The sequence below is a fragment of the Pelophylax lessonae genome, assembly GCF_965119305.1.
Source record: "Pelophylax lessonae genome assembly, chromosome: 4".
Classification (NCBI taxonomy): Eukaryota; Metazoa; Chordata; class Amphibia; order Anura; family Ranidae; genus Pelophylax; species Pelophylax lessonae.
Window position 1 is genome coordinate 332301036 of NC_138771.1, and position 18656 is coordinate 332319691.

Consider the following 18656-nt stretch of genomic DNA (forward strand, 5'->3'; position numbering starts at 1 on the left):
AGAAACAAGCACAGGGGGCAGGGGGCTGAGACACTGTGTGTATATGTCTATGGACACACAGAGCTCAGCTTGTGATCCTGCCCACACGAGTGTCCCCATAGCAAGCGGCTTGGTTTGGAGCAACCTGGCAGGAGGCAGGATCCAGCAGCACCGGTGGGGGGACCCCATAAGAGGAGGATCAGGGCTGCTTTGTGAAAAAACATTGCACAAAAATATGATGTTTGTTATTTTTTAAAAATTGGAATTTATAAGCACATTAAATCTACTTTCACACTGATCTGCCCCAAAAATGCATATGCGTTTTTGCCGCACTTTTACAGAACTTTTGCTGTGTTTGCGGTGCGTTTTTTAAAGGACACGTGACTGAAACACTGCACCAAAAATGCATCACAGGTGCATTTTTGATGTGTTTTCTATTGATTTCAATGGGGAAGTGCATTTTAGGTGTGGTTTTTTTTAACTGATCAAAATTGCCCCAAATGTGCGCAAGCAGGAGTTTTTACACTGCAACAGAAGCACAACAGACCAACAGAAGTGAGGAATAAAGTAAACATTTCACCTTATTCCTTTCCCCCCTCTGCTAAAGCGTGCATTTAACCCTTGCAGTGTGATTCGGGTCCACTGCAAGAGAAATGTTTTCTGTTCCCCAAAGTTGGGCATTAAACCCAACAAATCACAAAATGGTAAGTAAAAGAAGGAGTACCTTGATAATGGATATCAGTGTTCCTAGATTCCTAGGAAAAGATGTTGGAATAGTGGACTAATCTGGAATATTTGCAACTATTCTCCTTTCATGTAATCTTGGCCACCATGTTGTCCTAGAAATCATAGTTGGCAACGCTTCACACGCTATCTAGGACATGCTTTCCCCATGAAATAAAAGATGACAAGCTCAGGAGATAGCTCTGGTGCTCTGCTGTGTGTCACCTGCACAAGCCATCCACACCTCATCTCATAAACATCAGTGACAAGGAACTGCTACAGTGGACAAACTACACGCTTAAAGGGGAACAACTGTAACAACTCATGCTTCGGATGAAATTTTTTTCTGAAAATAATTCTGCATTTTTTCAACACTTATATTTCAATGTGAAAAAACATTGCAAATGTGGTAGCAACCAGATCTCAGTTGAAATAAAAAACTGAAAACTGAGGTTCAGTTTGATAATGTTAACTATTTAGGGTCCACCCTACAGCATTTTTGCTGTACAGAGTGGCACCTGTGTGCCAGATCACTCATATATACGTGATCTGACACTTCTTGGTAGGGGGCAAGCATGCAAGCCACCGGCAGCTCGCTTCCACTGTGATTACACACCACTGTCCACTGGTGCCTGCCGATCGTTAGGCAGAGAGATAGAACTGCGATCTGCCTATGTAAACAAGGCAGATTGCCGTTCTGACAGGAGTGAAGGGATGGAGTTTGTGTATTTGCAAAGCAGGGAATAAATTCCATTTCTTCCCCGAGTAAAAGCACCTCACACAGTATAGAAAAACACTGGCTAGGCACACAATCAGTGTTGGGGAGTAACTAGTTACATGTAACGAAGTTACGTAATTTAATTACAAAATAAATGTAACAGTAATTTGTTACAGTTACTGAGAAAAATGTGTAATTAAATTACAGTTACTTGTGAAAATGTTAAAGATTACAAATAGGGTTACACCTGAATATTTTCTTTAAAAACCTAATATACTGTATGTTGAATAATAACAGAGGATGTGGGGAGAAGGAGAAGATTGATGAGATGATAGGGACCACGGGGCAGTACCATGATCACAGAGCCAGATTGGAGGATCAGAGAGACCTTCTACTGCTCTCTTCTACTACCATTTGACACAAGGACGTTCGTCGGCACCGGCGGGCGTAGCATCATGAACCGCCGTCCTCACACAGGGACGCGCCGCACCCGGAAGTAAGATATCACGTAAGATTTACAGAAGTGCCATGGCTAAATGCTCATCTATCTGGAATAAAGCACATAGATTTTCATTGGCCACAGCAGTGATTCAGGAGATTGCCAAAGAGCATTTTACTGTCCCATCAGTCACAAGATGGAACTCAGAGTTTAGGGCTCTCACAAAACTTGCAGGGCTCCCAGAAGAAAAGTTGAGGGATATCTGTGATAAACTTGAAGTGCCAAAGCTTCATCCACAAGAGTCTGCATTCCTTAAAGAGTGCTCAGAGGTTCTGAAGCCTCTAGCTGTTGCCATTGACATTCTCCAGGGTGAAAGCAAATGTTACCTAGGATTTTGAATTCCTACTTTGCTTAACTCCCTTAGCGGTATCCCCGAGCGTGACGCGGGGTGGATTTTTCATGCTACTATCGGTATCCCCGAGTCATGCTCAGGGTAGATGTGCAGAGCCTGCAGCGGGGTTCCTTGCCTTCTCCTGGCGATCCAGAGATGATCTCCCATTGCTGTGATCGCCGCCGAGATTCCCGCCGCTCGTCCGTCGCTCTGATGACTTCCTGGTTCCGTTCCCTGCAGCAGCAATGGTGCATGGGAGCGGAACTGGGAGGGAAATTCAAAAGTTGCACCAACACAAACACATAAAAAGGAGGTGATACAATGTAATCTGAAATTATATATAATAAATTTATATTATATATATATATATATATATATATATATATATATATATATATATTATACATTTATTATATATAATTTCAGATTACATTGTATCACCTCCTTTTTATATACTGTGTATATATATATATATATACATATTATATTATATATAATAAAATTATATTATTGATTCGATTATAATTCATGCGCCAGGGAGGTTAACCTCTAGACAAAGCTATTTGAAAAGATGCCTCATTTGCTCTATAATGCACACATTGTCACCAGTATCAGTGAGGCCATAGAACAGCGCTTTGGATCAGTGTTAACCAGCCATGAAGCAAAGATGGCGACCACAACCCTGCCAAAGTTCCGCTTAAGCTGGCTTAACCCTGAGAAGAGAGAAGACATGAGGAGAACCTTACTGAAGGAAGCTATTGCTCTGGAACCACTGCACAGTCCAGCTGCAGTGAGAGATGACAACTCTGTGAAATCTGATGAGTCAGAGGAAAACTTTGTCTTTAATAATGCCAAATCAGCATCTGACAGCACAACTCATGACGAAGTCAGAAAGTACTTAGAAGATTCTGATAACAACAACCTGACATCTCTTAAGGCATTTCCCATAGTTAAGAGACTTTTTATCAAGTACAACACCACATTGCCTTCTAGTGCTCCTAGTGCTCCAGTGGAGCGTCTTTTTAGTCATTAGGGAATCTTTTGACCTCATCTAGAAACAGAATGAGTGATGACCACACCACATGGAACAGGTCTTACGGCTCCGTTACAACAAACAGCACTGTCCCACTACTGACCTAACCCAAGATGACTGATGTGTGATGTGGGCACTTTATCTGTCGCTCTATTGTCCAGTTTGATTTTTGGAGGATACATAGCACACACACACACACAGACCCCCAGATTTAAATCATTTATTTCCCTAATTGCATTGATGGCTATGAGACACCAGTGTTTTTTTTCTTTTATTAACTGTTTTAATAGCTGTTTTATTGCCTATTTGGGTTTATGTATATGCTTTAAGTTTTTTTTTCAAGGCATTGTTACTTGCCAGTGTGTCCTGTTATAGCTATGCAAAGAGTTGATTCCTAAAACAGTATTAAACAATTTTTTTTGTTATGAACTCTGGTTTTGTGATGGCTGTGCTTTAAAATTAAATTAATATGATCCTTATTCAAGTGAGGAAAGATTTTGAAATTCTAACAGTAAACAGAGTTGAGTACTACAATAATATTAAGTGCTGGTTCACACTAATACGACTTGTCAGGCAACTTGGTCAGCCTGGCAAGTCGCGCAACGTCGCGGTCCATCGAGTAGTAAAGGACCGGTTCTAATAGGAGCGACACAAGTCGCTCTGACTTAGAAAAAGGGTCCTGTACTACTTTGGGGCGACCTGGAGCGACTTGCATAGACATTCATTTTATGAAGTCCGTGCAAGTCGCGCTGCACGCGACTTCACAGGTCGCCCCCTAAGTCGGAGCAACGTAGTGTGAACCGGCACTAACGCAACCTGTTATAATTGTTAGGAAATAGTTTAGTTGAAAATATCTATTAGAAACTTAAAAGTAATTTAAAAAGTAATCAAACGTAATCAGTTCCTTTACTTTCATAAAGTAATTGAAAAGTTACACTACTTATTACATTTTAAAAAGGGTAATTTGTAATCTGTAACCTATTACATTTCCTAAGTAACCTTCCCAACACTGCACACAATTAACCCTTTGATTGCCCCTGATGTTAACCTCTTCCTAGCAAGTGTCATTAGTACAGTGACAGTGCATATTTTTAGCACTGATCACTGTATTAGTGTCACTGGTCTCCAAAAAGAGTCACTTAGTGCCAGGTTTGTCCGCCGCAATGTCAGTCATGATAAAAGTCACTGATCTCCACCATTATTAATAAAAAAAGAAAAAAAAAGCGTCAGTTAGCGATTTATTTACTGAAGCTAGAGAGTGCAAAATCAGTCACATTTCTCCAGATCAACCAATCAGCTTTTAGGTTTGTTTGCCAAAGCTTAATTAAACAAGGTGAGCTTAGAAGCTGATTGGTATCTCTGCAGAAGTGTGACTGATTTTTCACTCTCTAGGTTTAGTAAATAAACCCTTTAGTGTCGGAATGTTCGCCTCAATATTGCAGTCCCAGATCGCCACCATTACTAGTAAAAAAAAAAAAAAAAAAATATTCAATAGTTTGTAGACACTATTACTTTTGTGCAAACCAATCAATATATGCCTATAGGGACTTGCTTTACCAAAAATATGTAACAGAATACACTGTGGCCTAAAAATTTGTGAAGAAATTTGATTTTTTTTTTCAATTTTTCAATTTTTTTTATTGGATCTGGTTTATAACAGTAAGTAAAAAATATTGTTTTATTTTTTTTTTTTAAATGCATTTGTGAACAAGGACTTGCCTTAAGTAATAATTTTACATTAGTCTGAGAAAACTGTCACGACATTAAAAATAGGTATCGGTAATTGGTATTGGAGAGTAATTGAGAAAAAGTATCGGTACTAACACTGGGCCTTAAAAATTGGTATCGGTGCATCCCTACTGTAAATACATTGCTTCTCTGTGCTTGGACACTGAAGACATCCTTGCTGCATCAAAGTCATCTAACAGAATTACAGTAACATGGCTCTAGCCACAGCCCTAACCATCAACCATAACATCTAAGATTGTATAAACTTAATCTGCTATGGGATTATCTGTGGTCAACGCAGTGCAGTGACTGGCTCATGTGGATTTTCAATAGTGAGGACACAATCACTTAGCAATATAATGACATCCGTCTATTTGTGGTAAAATAATCCTAATTAGTATAATTAGTAAGAATAAAGCACATGACTGAGTCATCTAAAGTACCAATTGTCTTCTCAAACAGTAAGTACTGTAAAGGGATTTGCAGTTAAATTAAAACATTACATAGTTACATAGTTAGTGAGGTTTAAAAAAGACACAAGTCCATCCTGCTCAACCAATAAAAAACAGTAGAGAAAGCCCAACCATCCAATCCCATATACACAATCCTTTACCCGCAGTTGATCCAGAGGAAGGCAAAAATACCCCCAGCAAAGCATGATCCAATTTACTACAGCAGGGGAAAAAATTCCTTCCCAATCCCCCGAGAGGCAATCGGATATTCCCTGGATCAACTTTACATTTATCAACATTAAACCTCATTTGCCACAAAAACACCTCAATGGTCAGCTTGTAAATTGGAGACATCCTGTAAGGAAGGTATTCCACTGCAAAGCTTGGTGTCATCTGCAAAGACTGAAATGGTACTTTTAATCCCAGACCCTATATCATTTATAAAGATATTAAAAAGTAAGGGTCCCAACACTGAACCTTGGGGTACACCACTGATAACCTTAGACTATTCAGAGTAAGAATCATTAACCACAACTCTCTCTCTATCTCTTAGCCAGTTTTCCATCCATTTAAAATGTATCTTTCCAAGCCTGTGGACTTTACCTTACACATTACCCATGTGTGGGGAACTGTGTCAAACACTTTTGCAAAACCCAAGTATACTACATCCACAGCCATCTCTCTATCTATTACAGTTGGTTCTCAAAGCGGAACATCTGTGTTTCTTTTTTGTTTTGTTTTTTGGGGGGGGGGGGGGGGTTGGGTACCCAGTTTTGTTGGGTATCGCCTAAGAGATCCTTTGCATGTGCAGTGGGAAGCCAGCTGTGAAACTGGAAAGAGTCACAGCTGGCTTCCCACACAAGACATGGCAGAGGTGGGGATCCGAAGACTGATGCAGAACCGGTGAGGACATACGATATGAATCTCTGGGTTGGTAAGCATACTTATATTAAAAGAATTGCTAAGAACAGAAAATTGGTTACACAGAGACCATGGAAGGAATCCCAACAGTTATCCTAACCAAAGGAATTTAAGGAGATCTTCAGTACCCATCCAAAAAAATAAAAAAATACTGTAGCTGAAGATACTATTTAATCCCTTGGTTAGGATTCCTTCCATGGTCTCTGTGTAACCAAAGATAATAGTGCTTAATGTGCCCAATCCTTTCTCCTGCTGAGCACCTCACCTGAGGCACAAAGTTTGTGCAGTGTGATATATCTCCGTCCACCCAAAGGACTTCTTAAATCTCCCTGTAATCCTTCCTTTGTTATACGTGGAACAGCTTGTTACAGACAAAAGCTGCTGCCACACAGTGTCTCTCCATGGAACCTTGAGGAGGCCTGAGCAGCTGGTTCCATGCACGTGTTTAAAGACTCACGTATTTTAGTTTATCATTCCAAAAGGGATTTTTTTCCACAATATTTCACTATGTGTTCCTGGATGTCCTTAAGGTACAGATTAAGCACTGAGATTTGTGTCTTTAGCTAAATCTTATGATTGATATGTGTAACTTTTTATTATTCCAATGAATAGCGAACCACTAATTCAATTACACTAAAATAGTTTAAATTTGAATGCTTGATGTGCTAAGGTCCATTCGTCATTATTAGTGTCACCACCAGATCCTTAGCGACGAGTCCTTTGTTCATCCAGGTCCCGCTTTGTAACTGTTTGACAAGACTAGAAAATTGCAACCAATATCTTTATCACTCTACACTCTAGTGGACAATAATACTGTTGTATATGTTACTTACGCATACCATTGTATATGTTTATGCCAAATAAAGCTTTTTTTTTTTTTTTTGGAAAAAAAAACAAACACAATACGTCTGAAATAATGCTCCTCTAACCAGTAGGCCTCATGCACTCAGGGCGTTTTTTACAGCTGCTTTAAGGAGCGTTAGATATTTTTTTTTGTTGCAGCTTAAAACGCCCCTCCATGTTATTCTATGGCCTCATGCACACATGGGCTTTTAGGTTCTGTAAATTGCATAGGCGTTTTCAAGCTGTAAAAAAAACCCCAGAGCCGGTGCGTTCTGGAGCAGCAGCGTTAAGCTGTTAAACACCTGGCGCTGCTAAAGGCTGCATACAGCGTTAGGCCACGTCAGACGTTTTTAAGCTGTAGTAGTTGGACTTGAGGTTGGAAAATAGAAGGCTGCTAAACGCTAACGCTGCTAAACGCGGCTAAAACTGGCATTCGCGCCAATACAAAACGTTTCTAAAAGCACGTTTTTACAGCTGCTTTTTCCTGGCGTCAGAACTGGCTTTGCAACTCGTTTTTTAAAATGCAGGGTGTCCATGAGGCCTTAAACAGAGAATATGAGTGGGCCAAAATACTCAGTTGTCATTATAGAAAGATTTGTTTTTCCTTCTGGAGTGTTTCACTCATTGACATCTACCTTATGACATGATATTAGGTTGATTATAACTGCAAAGCATTGTTCTTTTATGATGTGTATACCCAGTGGCAGCCCATCCATTGGGGGCACCGCCCCCCCTATCCATGCGTCCGGGCCCCCTAATCTACACGCAGGGCGCCGGACGCATGGATTCCAATGGGGTTTTTTTTTTTGAAGCACATGATTAGTGCCAGAGGCTTTAATAGGCTTCAAAAAAAGGGTGGGCTCGGGGCGCAGAGCACTGCTCCCTGAGCCCACCCAGTTGTGTGACAATAGCGAATGAATATTCACTATTATCACACTGATTCTCCTCCCAGCCAATCAGGAAGCGGTTTCCCGATTGGCCGAAAGGAGAGGCCATGCTATTGGCCAAGGAGGTGGAGAAGGGAGGAGACTCAGGGGAAGCCGCCGCTGCCTGCCCCCCCATGTCTGTCCAGGGTGAGTGAGCCTTTGTGGTATGGTGTGCAAGCTGGTGTGGTCTGGGTGGGGTATGGTGTGGTCCGTCTGCCCCCCCCGGCCCAAGGAGCACCAGCCGCCACTGTGTATACCTTTTTTTTATTCCCTTTGTCTATTGTAAAATTCAATAAACATTATTGAAATATAAAATACGAGAACTTGCGGGGGTGGAATTTCGCCTCTTTAGTTCTGAAGAGGTGGTTTATACAATTAATAATAAAGGTAGTGTTATTCAGGGAGTGCCATACCCAAGTATTTACATGTAAATAAAACAAACCTAAATGCAATTACTTCAGACAAGTGATTCACCACAAACATTAGGTGTAGTGTGTAAGCACTGTCAGAAGTTAAAAATATCACCAAAAACGTCCTTGTCAGCAATAGCACAAAGCAGACTTCAAATGGCTAATTTACATTAGCAGATTTCCAGTGTATAAGTGTGACTGACTTTTCAAGTAAATTGAAGCTGAACTCCAGACAGAACATAATATAACATAAAGAAATCCAAATAGTTGTTGAAATGAATCATACCCGTGTGTTCAAAGAGGCTTTTAGGCTCAGTTTTCATCTGTGTGGTGCGATTTCGGTGTGTTGCATTTTAGGTGAATTACCACTGAAATCTATATAATGTGCGCTTCAATGAAAGCACATCAAAGATGCAGCAAGCAGAATTTTTTCAACCCACTGCACCCAAAGTGCATGTAAAACACTCAGGTGTGGACGGTGAACGGGACTCTAGGTGCAGAGCATTCATTAACTACTTTCGGGCAGGAAGATTTTCCCCCTTAATGACCAGGCCAAATTTTGTAATTCAGCATTGTGTTATTTTAACGGACAATTGCGCAGTCGTGTAAAACTGTACCCAAAAAAAATTGATGTCCTTTTTTCCCCCACAAATAGAGCTTTCTTTTGGTGTTATTTGATCACCTGTGCAATTTTTTTTTTTTTTTTGCGTTATAAGCAAAAAAAGAGCAACAATTCTGAAAAAAACCCAATATTTTTCACTTTCTGCTATAAAAAATTCACAAAAAAAATTTAAAAATCTAATTTTTTCATAATTTTAGGCCAATTTGTATTCTGCTACATATTTTCGGTAAAAAAATCCCAATAAACGTAATTTGATTGGTTTGCGCAAAAGTTATCACATCTACAAACTAGTGGAAAGATTTATGTCATTTTTATTTATTTACTTATTTATTTTTTTACTAGTATTGGCGGCGATCAGGGATTTTTAGGGGGATTTCGGCAGACAGATCGGACCCCTAACTGACATTTTTGACACTTTTGGGGGGACCAGTGACATTACTACAGTAATCAGTGCTAAAAATATGTACTGTTGCTGTACTAATGACACTGGCAGGGAAGGGGTTAACTCAGGGGCGTCAAAGGGTTAAATGTGAGCCTAGGGGGTGTTCTCTAACTGTGGGGGGATGAGCTTGTGAAATCAATACAGACACCTATGTTCCTAAATAGGAGGAACACAGGAGCTCTGTATTGATTCCAGAAAGATCAATGATCTGCTGTGTTTATAACAGCAGACTGCCGTTCTCTCTTCACAGGGTGCAATCGCGGGTTCCCGGCGGCAATTGTTAAAGCAGTGTTTGGTGCCTCAGGCCAAAGGGGGTGGGACTTTAAGGGCTAAATCAAGAATTGTAAAGCATAATAACTAAAATATGACAATTTATTGAAAACAAAGTAAGATAAAGTTGCATATAATTAGAATTTGTGCCAATGGGTTAAAGACCCATGTGTAAGGTGAGGTAAGGTAGAAAGGTGACAATGTGAATGGTGACATAAATCTCTGTCTGTTCTTGCTCATGTATGAGACTAGAGAACGTGTTGAGAGAGAATATAACTCAGATTTCCAACGCGTTTCGTCTTTTTACAATACGTTGCCTTTATCAAGGAAAAGAGTGGGCCACCATATCTGAAAGAAATATATAGGGGATAATTATCAAAACGTGGAATGCATAGGAACAAATGGGCATCTTCCATTTTAGCATGGAAAGGTAAATGTACACATACTTGTGACATTAAGTCGGATCCCGGGCCCTTATGTCTGTTCTCCCAAAGTAGTTCACACAGGATTTAGAGGAATCGCTGTCTCTATGGTATGAGGAATATTGAAAGGTTTATTTATAGAAATGTAATTATAATCAATGTAGGTGGTTTTCCACAGACTTACAGAGATGTATGGGTACTCTGACTTGTGGAGGAGGAATCCCTTCTTGGTTTCCCTAGATGAAGTAAATGTTCATATTATGTAGAAGGCATTTGGAGGATTTGGAAAATCTCTTTAATAAATCGTTGTGTAAGAAAAAGTAAGACTGTGTTACGTACAATTGTGGTTATTTCAGATGTACACCAGTAGGGGGAGCCCCGGTCTTGTATTCCGGTTGTTTCCCTAGGTGATGGATAACATACAAGTGAGCCTGGAGTAAAGGCATTTTTATCACTTGAAAGAAGTCATCCGACAATGCATAAATATAGCATTGTCGGATGGTAAACTTACTGTTTTGTTGGTAAAGGAGTGTTGCTGAGTGTCCAGTAGGAGCGGGTCCTGGGCGTCCGTCACGTTCCCTCGGCTGGAGGGAAGTGGCGCCCTATTGGAAATCCCCGGCTATTTATACCCGCTCGCGCATGCGCATTGGCGCACCGGAGTGTCACAGAGCGCACCCATCTTCCGGGTAGGCGTGCTGGCGTGCGTGCGTCAGACTAGGCTGCGCGCGCACCCTGCTTGTGACGATGGAGGAAAGGAGATGTTCCGAAGCCGCCGACACTGGTGTTAGACAAAGAATAATGCTCCCTGTGTAGGGCGCATTCCGGGGGATGTTGTCCTCCGGTTTCTCTGTCAGCCCCCAGAGATATTGTCCTCTGGGGTCACCTGTGCCGGGTGTGTATTGGGAGAGCAGAAGTTGGGTTCCGGGATGCAGAAGACATAATCTGTCACAGTATATTAAAAATAATGAACTTAAGCAAAAAGCAAAAAAAGCATGATTTTTAATAGTGATATCATATAACAAACGAGTAAAGCAATACATTTACAGCAATAATAATTTGCAAGAGAGGTTGGGGGAGATCTAAAATTCAGGGGGCGTTATTGGGTCAGGTGGGGTATATCCCCTTTGGGATACATACAAGCCAGGCTTTAGTTTATGGATGTATGGTGGTGTTCCTGGTAGGTATTGCACAGAGGGGTATCTGTCCAGGAAAAAATGGAGAAGGGATTGATGAGGAGGGTTTTTTGTTGGTATTATTGGGGGTGATTTTTCTAATCAGTCTTGCCAGAAACAAAGCCCTCTAAAAAAGGGCGATAGCTTTCGCTTTCGTTGAGTCCAGGTGGTCTTGTAGCGTTTCATTTTTTGATCCAACGCATCTCAATTTGTAGGAGGGACTTATTCCAGTCCCCTCCTCTGGTTGGAATATGTATGCGGTCCAAAACTGAAAAGCACACTCTGGGCATTTTATATTTATGGAAGTGGGCCACATGGCGGCCCAGTGGCAGGTAAAAGTTACCTATGGACATACTTTGTACATGTTTGTTCACTCTTAGTCCGAATTCTTGTCGTGTCTTTCCAATATAAAAAGCCCCATATTCACAGTTCATAATATACACTACTCCCTTGGTCTTGCAATTGGCGTAGTGTCTGGGGGTGAAGAGTTCGCCATTGGGTAAGATGAGGGAGGTTGATTTAAGTATCACTTTGCATTGAGCGCAAGATCCACAAGGGAAGATACCTCGATTAATTTCACTGTGTACTAGAGTTTGGTGTACAGAGCGAGTTTTTTTATAGGTGATTAATGGATTATCAGGTACTAGGTCTTTGAGTGTAGGGTCTTCGGTGAGGATAGACCAATTCTTTTTCAGTATATTTCTGATTTTCTGGTGCTCGTTAGAGAATCTCATTATTATCCTAGTAGGAGGTGGATCTGTTTTGGTATCTTTCCTTTTTTTGTCATATTTTAGTTATTATGCTTTACAATTCTTGATTTAGCCCTTAAAGTCCAACCCCTTTTGGCCTGAGGCACCAAACACTGCTTTAAGATTTTACCCTGGGATGCTGGCTACACCTACTAAATAAGGTACTAGGGATCAACACAAAATTTACCAGTTTCTTGGATGGATAACACATCCGCGACCTCCTAGATCCCAAGACCCAAAAACCCACATATCTTCTCGTTTTTGTCGGACAGCAAGGCAAAAACACATTTACTTAGTGATTCAATCAACCCCAGCTTTTCCTACCTTGGAGCCTCCAGCTCACTGTTAGGGAGCTGCAGGGCTTTATCACTTTCCTCCAGCAATCTTAGATTCTAAGCTGGAGCCACCCCCAAGAGAGAAAGAGGGCACAATGGGGGACCTGATGAGTACCGAGTGGGACTCCCTGATGCAAGACATCCAGTCTAGCTTTAAAGAAAAAGAACAACTAAACTCAGACATCACCGCACTCTTTGCTACCCTAAAAAAACATTTGGAGCGCAAGTCAGCTCTACACTGGCATGTCCGTACCTTTTGATAGATACATAAAAGAAAATATTAACCCGGCTGGTCTAAGAATCCAAATATTTCCCACACTCTACAATATCACAGTCCTAATGAAACAAGAATGGGAAGAAATACTCAATCAATGCTCCAAAAACCTCATGTTACTACTCCAAGAAGAGTATCTGAGACAAAGTAAAAGCCTAGAAGGAGAAATCAAAAAAATCTATGAACAACTTGCCCCATTAAAAACAGCTGCACTATACAGCGAACAAGAAAAAAAGCTAAAGGAACACCTGGAAGAGTACAGCAAGGATATCCTTGTCAAAAAAGAAAAGAAATATTGGCGTGATAAAAACGCATTTACACAAGGCCGCGCATATAAATGGGCCAACCTAACCAGACCAATTGTTACGATTTTTGTTACGATTTGGTCTGGTTAGGTTGGCCCATTTATATGCGCGGCCTTGTGTAAATGCGTTTTTATCACGCCAATATTTCTTTTCTTTTTTGACAAGGATATCCTTGCTGTACTCTTCCAGGTGTTCCTTTAGCTTTTTTTCTTGTTCGCTGTATAGTGCAGCTGTTTTTAATGGGGCAAGTTGTTCATAGATTTTTTTGATTTCTCCTTCTAGGCTTTTACTTTGTCTCAGATACTCTTCTTGGAGTAGTAACATGAGGTTTTTGGAGCATTGATTGAGTATTTCTTCCCATTCTTGTTTCATTAGGACTGTGATATTGTAGAGTGTGGGAAATATTTGGATTCTTAGACCAGCCGGGTTAATATTTTCTTTTATGTATCTATCAAAAGGTACGGACATGCCAGTGTAGAGCTGACTTGCGCTCCAAATGTTTTTTTAGGGTAGCAAAGAGTGCGGTGATGTCTGAGTTTAGTTGTTCTTTTTCTTTAAAGCTAGACTGGATGTCTTGCATCAGGGAGTCCCACTCGGTACTCATCAGGTCCCCCATTGTGCCCTCTTTCTCTCTTGGGGGTGGCTCCAGCTTAGAATCTAAGATTGCTGGAGGAAAGTGATAAAGCCCTGCAGCTCCCTAACAGTGAGCTGGAGGCTCCAAGGTAGGAAAAGCTGGGGTTGATTGAATCACTAAGTAAATGTGTTTTTGCCTTGCTGTCCGACAAAAACGAGAAGATATGTGGGTTTTTGGGTCTTGGGATCTAGGAGGTCGCGGATGTGTTATCCATCCAAGAAACTGGTAAATTTTGTGTTGATCCCTAGTACCTTATTTAGTAGGTGTAGCCAGCATCCCAGGGTAAAATCTTAAAGCAGTGTTTGGTGCCTCAGGCCAAAAGGGGTTGGACTTTAAGGGCTAAATCAAGAATTGTAAAGCATAATAACTAAAATATGACAAAAAAAGGAAAGATACCAAAACAGATCCACCTCCTACTAGGATAATAATGAGATTCTCTAACGAGCACCAGAAAATCAGAAATATACTGAAAAAGAATTGGTCTATCCTCACCGAAGACCCTACACTCAAAGACCTAGTACCTGATAATCCATTAATCACCTATAAAAAAACTCGCTCTGTACACCAAACTCTAGTACACAGTGAAATTAATCGAGGTATCTTCCCTTGTGGATCTTGCGCTCAATGCAAAGTGATACTTAAATCAACCTCCCTCATCTTACCCAATGGCGAACTCTTCACCCCCAGACACTACGCCAATTGCAAGACCAAGGGAGTAGTGTATATTATGAACTGTGAATACGGGGCTTTTTATATTGGAAAGACACGACAAGAATTCGGACTAAGAGTGAACAAACATGTACAAAGTATGTCCATAGGTAACTTTTACCTGCCACTGGGCCGCCATGTGGCCCACTTCCATAAATATAAAATGCCCAGAGTGTGCTTTTCAGTTTTGGACCGCATACATATTCCAACCAGAGGAGGGGACTGGAATAAGTCCCTCCTACAAATTGAGATGCGTTGGATCAAAAAATGAAACGCTACAAGACCACCTGGACTCAACGAAAGCGAAAGCTATCGCCCTTTTTTAGAGGGCTTTGTTTCTGGCAAGACTGATTAGAAAAATCACCCCCAATAATACCAACAAAAAACCCTCCTCATCAATCCCTTCTCCATTTTTTCCTGGACAGATACCCCTCTGTGCAATACCTACCAGGATGTCACGAACCTGGTTGGAGGCTGAGGTGACGAGAGGGCTCCCCTTGCGGCTGAGTGCAGAGCACCCCTGGAGATGGTGACAGAGGGTGCTGTGCCCAAAGGTGCACGGGTTGCCTGCAGGTGAAGCTGTGTCAGGACTCGGATCCGCAGTAGGAAAGACAGTCACTTGGATCACTGGAAGTGCAGGCAGGTTAGTGCAAATCAAGGTCAGAAGCCAGGCCGAGGGTCAAACACGGGTAGTCAATCAGGAGCAGGCAGGGAGAAGTCCGTAAGGCAAGCCGGGTTCAGAGAAGGAGAAAGCCAGAGCAGGTCAAGGATAGCCGGGTCGGTAACAGGTAGTCAATCAAGCAGGCGTTTCAAGGCACAAGGCAAACAGGTACTAGCTTAGGATAATCCAGCAATGAATGGCAGCCAGTGCTGAGTTTATATAGGAAGTGGGTGTTGATAATTGGCCCTAATTAGGACGTCCCACATAGCTGTTTTGGAATTAGCATATATGTCATTTCCTGACAGTCCTGCGCGGCCATTTTGGAAATTGGAAACTTTGCCATTCTTTATCAAGTTCTTCCCTGACAGTGCCCCCCCCCCCCCGAGGGGCAGCCTCCGGATGCCCAAACGTGCCTGTTTCTCTGGAAATCTGCCAAAGAACTCCCGAAGGAGTCTAGGGGCATGAACATTACTTGCTGGTTCCCATGAGTTCTCTTCAGGTGGGAACCCCTTCCACTTAACGAGATACTGCACTTGTCTTCCTCTTCTTCGACCATCTATAATGGCCTCTACTTCAAATTCTGTGTCCTCCCCAACCGTAACCGGAGGTGGAGGTGGCTCCTCCCTGTTAGGAAATGAACTAGTCACTGCTGATTTAAGTAGAGAGACGTGGAAGACTGGGTGTATCTTATAGGAGTTGGGAAGGTTTAATTCAAATGCCACGGGGTTAACTTCCCTTTTGATTTCAAAAGGTCCAATAAACTTAGGACCCAATTTCCATGAGGGACAAGTGAGTTTGATGTTTGCTGTGGAAAGCCAAACTTTGTCTCCAACCTTAAACATAGGATTTCCCTTCTTCTTTTTGTCAAAGTGCCTCTTATAATCCTCTTGAGCCTTCAGTATTGTTCTTTAAGGGTCTGGTAGTTGGACTGTATAGAGGCCACCCTATCCTGGACTGCTGGTACTGAAGCCTCCGGGATGACATCCGGCAAAAAGGAGGGATGGAACCCATAATTTGCCCAAAATGGGGATTGATTCGTGGAGGCGTGCACCGAATTATTATATGCAAATTCGGCACATGGAAGAAGAGATGCCCAGTTGTCCTGGGTAAAGGTAGAGAAACATCTCAGGTATTGCTCCAACGTTTGATTGGTCCTCTCTGTTTGTCCGTTACTTTGTGGATGGTATGCAGACGACAAACAGACTTGGATTTGTAGAGTCCTGCACAATGATTTCCAGAACCTGGAAGTGAACTGCACCCCTCTGTCGGACACAATACTACTTGGTAGTCCATGTAGTCGGACAATTTCTTTAATGAATATATGTGTCGTATCCATAGCTGAGGGGGTGCCTATCATAGGCAGGAAGTGAGCCATCTTGGACAGTCTGTCGACTACTACCAAGATGGTGGTGAATCCGTCTGAAGGGGGTAAGTCCACAATAAAATCCATTGATATCATCCTCCATGGCTGTTCCGGAACAGGGAGAGGTCTCAGCAAGCCCCAAGTCTTGGTATTGTGACCTTTACTGCGGAGACAAGTTATGCAGGAGTCCACATAATCTTTACAATCCTGTCTGAGATTGGGCCACCAGAAGGATCTTTGAACAAGATCACACGTTTTCCTGACGCCAAAGTGGCCGGTAAGGAGGTGATCATGACAAGCCTTCAGGACTTGGGGTCTTACTTCAGGAGGGATGAAAATTTTGTCATTATGCCATAAGAGATTTCGGTCTCTTTGTAATGCCAAGGTTTCGGCTTCTGGGTACCGGGCAGAGGCTTGCTTGATCATTGTGTTTAGATTGGTTGAAAGCAGCAAAAAGTTGTGTGGTGACAGGATCGTGCTGGGAGTAGGTGTTTCCGGGGTCTCTGGGAACATGCGGGAAAGAGCATCAGCTTTCCCATTTTTGGATCCTGGGCGATATGTAAGGTGGAAGTTGAACCTGGAGAAGAATAAGGCCCATCGGGCTTGCCGTGGTCTGAGTCGCTTGGCGGTCCTGAGGTACTCTAGGTTCTTGTGATCTGTAAAGATCATAATGGGGTGTGTAGCGCCTTCCAGTAAGTATCTCCATTCCTCCAGTGCCGACTTGATGGCTAGTAGCTCCCGGTCACCCACATCATAATTCTTCTCTGGTGGAGTCATCTTCCTGGAGAAGAAAGCGACGGGGTGAAGCAGGGCCTTGGGCCCCTGGCGTTGAGACAGAATGGCTCCTGTGGCAACTTCAGAGGCATCTACCTCAAGAACAAAGGGCAAAGCTGGATCTGGGTGTTGCAGTACTGGAGCAGATGTAAAAAGGATCTTAAGCTGATCAAAGGCTAACTGGGCTTCCTGAGACCATTGGAACCGGACCTGCTGGCGGGTTAACTGGGTAATGGGAGAAATGATTGTAGAAAAGTTCTTGATAAAGCGTCTGTAAAAGTTAGCAAACCCGACAAACCTCTGGATGCCTTTCTTGTCAGTGGGAGCTGGCCAATTGATAATAGCAGCCACCTTCTGTGGGTCCATGGAGATCCCTTCTGTGGAGATGATCAGTCCCAGAAACTGAATGGACAGTTTTTCAAACTCGCACTTCTCTGCCTTTGCATACAGTCCATGTAGTCTTAATGTGGCCAAGACCTTTTTTACATGCACCCGATGAAGATCCAGGGAGGCAGAGAAGATGAGAATATCATCTAGATACACTATTACAAAGTGATCTAGGAACTCTCGAAAAATGTAATTTACTAAGTGTTGGAAGGTGGCTGGAGCATTACATAGTCCAAAGGGCATGACTAGATATTCAAAGTGCCCGAAGCGGGTCCTGAAAGCTGTCTTCCACTCGTCTCCCTCGCGAATGCGGACCAAGTTGTAAGCACCGCGTAAATCTAGCTTGGTAAAGATTCGGGCAGAACGGAATCTTTGGAAGAGTTCAGGGACAAGAGGGAGTGGGTAACGATTTTTAATTGTCATTTTATTAAGTTCCCGATAATCCACACAAGGTCTCAGTGAGTGGTCTTTTTTCTGGACGAAGAAGATGCCGGCGCCAGCCGGAGAGGAGGAGGGGCGAATGAATCCTTTCTCGAGATTTTCATTGATATAAAGGCGTAGAGCCTCCAATTCAACTTCAGAGAGAGGAAAAATTCGCCCAAACGGAATCTCCGCACCTGGAAGTAGCTCAATAGGGCAATCATAAGGCCGATGAGGTGGTAAGGCATCAGCCTTTTTCTTGTCAAAAACATCCAGGTAGGAATGATAGGCTGGCGGTACTACTTGGCTAGTACTAGTGATGGGTTGAACAGACAGACAAACGGGAGGCTTGCCGATTTCGGGGACAAAGCAGTGCTGCTGGCAGTATTCAGAGTTGAAGGAGATTCTCCCCGATGGCCAATCAATTTGAGGATTGTGCGCCCGGAGCCAAGGAATTCCGAGAATAATAGGGAACATAGGGGAACACAAAACGTCAAAGCAGAGAAATTCCTGATGACCAGAGTTCGTCCAGGTTAGGATTGGGATAGTCTCCTG